A 3,556-nucleotide genomic window follows, 5' to 3' on the forward strand; every position below is an offset into this window, starting at 1 on the left:
ACTGGCATCTATGTGACCTCCTCATAAGTACCCTTTGGAGCCCACACCTGAAGTGACAGGAGCAAGGAACAAAGGTGGTTTTGCTGGTGACTCAGTTGGTGGCATGCTGGGTGGAAGAGATTTCCGGGACCCAGCTCCTTCTGTGTCAGGCCTATGTTACCCTCATTGCCCATACTCCTTGACTATGGGGTTGCCATGTCTACAGACAAGGAACACTTTCACTAGTGTGTTGTTACTTTTCTGTTGCTACAATAGAGCGCCAGGACCAAGGCAATTCATAGAAGAGTTGGTTTGGGGCTTGTGATTCCAGAAGAATAATAGTTGGGGATGGGAGAGCAGAGGTAGCAGGGAGATACGGCGTTTGGAGCAGCGGCTGACAGACCACATCTCCTTTGGCAAGCGGGCAAACTGGAAGCAGAGAGATCATACCTGAAACATCAAATCCCGTCCCCAGGACACACTTCCTTCAGCAAGGCCACACCTCCAAAGGTTCCCCAAACAGCCACCAACTGGGCATTCGGATACCAAGACTTATGGAGGGCACAGCATTCAAACTACCACACTGAGCCATCTGAAAAACAAGTGACCAAGCCAGAGGTCAGATGGATCCAGCCCACACCCTAGCCAATGTCTCTTTCCTCAGAAAGCTGAAGAGGGCATGTTTAATGAATGCTTACAGTGGGAGGTGCCAGAAGGGTAGGGAGCCCAAAGGAGCCAGCTTAGCCCTCTGGAACATCAAGGCCCGTCCCAGGAAGGCCTCCTTCTCTCACCACTGTGATCAGAATACCTGAAAAGAAGCTGCTTCTGGGAAGAAGGGTCTATTCCATCTCACAGTTCAAAGGGGCACAATCCACCACGGCAGGAAGTCATAGCAGCTGGTCACATCATGTCACAGTCAGGAGGCAGGGACAGGAGAATGCTGGCGCTCAGCTCACACACTCTTTTTTAGACTTCTTAAAAAGCATAAAGTATTTTTATATACTCTTTCTCCACCGGGTCATGGTGGCTGCTGCTGCAGTGCCTGCCACTCTGAGCTATCCAGAGCCATCCTTGTCTCTGGGAAGACACTCTCATGAGCTGCAGTCAGGACTGAGTAGATGACCCTTCGTGGGACCCTCAGGGGCCAGTTACAGCTGGGTAACACAGATCACCCCTACCCTGCAGTTCCCAGACATGGTGATCCTGTGTCTTGAGACAAGGCGGTCATCATATAGAAGCTGACCAGGGACGAGAGCAACTATGACATTACCACATCATGCTCTGCGAGGTCACTCCCACTTTCTTAGTGACGTTGTTATCTCCTCTGATGGTCAGTTTGCCCTCTCAGGCTCCTGGGATAGAATACTGCATCTCTGGGATCTCATAATGGAACCTACTATGAGACAATTGATGGACCATGCCAAAGATGTGCTGAACAACTGGAAGATCTGGATCCCAGGATAAGACCATAAAGCTATGGAATACACTGGGTGTCGGCAAGTACACCGTCCAGGATGAGAGTCATACAGAAGTCTGTGTTGGTTCCTCCCCAAAGAGCAACAACCCTATCATCATCTCCTGTGGGCGGGACAAACTGGTTAAGCTTTGGAATTTGACTAATTGCAAACTGACGAGCAACTGCATTGGTCACACTGGCTATCTAAACAGAACGACGGCCTCTCCAACGGTTCTCTCTAGAGGCAGGGATGGCCAAGCTACGAAGAGGTGGCGGGGACACAAACGTCAGGGACATCATCAATGCCTTGTGCTTCAGCTGGAATGGCTCCTGGCTCTGTCTTGCCGCTGGCTCCCGTGTCAAGATCTGGGACTTGGAGGGCAAGATCACTGTAAATGAACTGAAGCAAGAAGTTGGCAGAACCAGCAGCGAGGCAGAACTCTAGGGTACCTCTCTCTGTTGTGGTCTGCTGATGGCCAGACTCTGTTTGCTGGCTATACAGGCAACCCAGGGCAAGTGTGACAGGTGACTGTTGATTCCACTAAAAGTTAATGACAGACTCTTAGAAATAAAACTGACTTTCTGGGAAAAATATATTATTGTTTCTACTTTATTTTCTGTGTATGAGCGTTTTGCCTTCGTGTGTGTCTGTGAGCCCATAGAGGACAGAAGAGGGCGTTGGAGCCCCTGGAACAAGAGTTACAGACAGTTGTAAGCCATTGTGTAGGTGCTGGGAATGGAACCCAGGTCCTCTGGAAGAGCATCCAGCACTCTTTAACTACTGAGTCATATCAACAGTCCTCGGGTTTTCTTACTTATTCAGTCTTGGACCCCAATCCAGGGATGGCACCACCCACATTCATGTGAGCCTTCCCTCCTTAGGCAAACCTTTTTAGAAACACCCTCATGCATGCATGCAGAAGTGGTGATTCTAAATCAAGGTGTCAAGCCTGTTAGCCAGCATGGTCTGCAGTGGTCCCCCCTCCTACTATTGCACCCAAACTGTTTCCAGCCTCCAGCCCTCCTCCAACCATAGAACCAAAGCGTCTGACTCTTGGACTCTTGGGCATGAAGAATCCCCTCCCAGCGGGAGGTGGGGGTAGGGAAGCCATTCGTGACTGGTATCCTAATGGAACTGACTGGAGGACTTTGAGATGCAGCCACTTTCCTTCATGGCCCCCCACACTGTCTCGGACTTCCCATCTCAAGGTCTGAGAGTTCCTTCCACTGTTCTGTGGTCTCTGGGGTCTCCCAGCCCCAACCTGCTCAAGCTGAGCCCAGTTTTCTCTCTCCCCTAAGGCACTACTTTGACTTCTGACCCTCCTACATGATCTAGCCCTGACTCTCACATGCTAATTTACACAGAGCTGGCTCCAGTCACCTCCCTGCCCCTTGTATTCCAGCCATATGCCAAGTCACTGGTCCACTGGGAGTTGACAACAACAGGTCAAGTTCCCTGTCTTGTTCAGGTCCCTGGAGCTCCAGAGTGAGCAGAGTCACAAGTTGGCTAGGGAAAACCTGGGAAGGCCCTTCCCTTACTGGCCTCACTGGCTTGCTGGAAAAATCTCCCTGCTGCTTCTTTGAGACTGAAGTACCTTGGGTAAGTCCCTGAGACGCTACAAGCTGCCATTTTCTCCTCTACAAATGAACAACAGCTGTGACCAACCTCCAGCTTGGAGCCCTGAGTTGTGGTCGGGGGTAAGGAGTACTCAGTTCAGCACTTGCTGAAGGGGGGCCCTCTCATCTAACACCAGGAGGTGGAGTTCAGCAGTGTGCGGGGCGGGGGGAGCTCCCTGCTGGACTGCACCCTCTCCACCTCTCCAGAGGCTACCTCATCCCACAAGCTCTGCCTCCAGGCTTCTCCTTATCCCAGGCTCACAACCTTTCCCCTGCTTTTATACAGGCTCAGACAACACTACATTTAATGACACCCTGCCCGATCCCACAGGCTCATTAGCCTACATGTGTTCATTATGTTTCCCAAGTGGGAGCTCGCTGGCTGGAAACCAGGCCTTCATTTTTAACCCCTTGCTGCATTGCACAGGGCTAGACAAACCACAGATACCTAACAGCTACCCATGCTAAACACTACCAAGACATCAACTCGGTCTAAACCTCACT

The 3,556-nt window shown here is 51.1% G+C and overlaps 1 pseudogene; it reads left to right on the top strand.

Moving 5' to 3' along the window:
- Window positions 1–1,094: 1,094 nt before the first annotated feature.
- Window positions 1,095–1,987, top strand: LOC148122206 (small ribosomal subunit protein RACK1 pseudogene; annotated as a pseudogene).
- Window positions 1,988–3,556: the final 1,569 nt, after the last annotated feature.

Source organism: Myodes glareolus, chromosome 4 (genome assembly GCF_982192425.1).
Source record: "Myodes glareolus chromosome 4, mMyoGla1.1, whole genome shotgun sequence".
In the NCBI taxonomy this organism is placed as follows: domain Eukaryota; kingdom Metazoa; phylum Chordata; class Mammalia; order Rodentia; family Cricetidae; genus Myodes; species Myodes glareolus.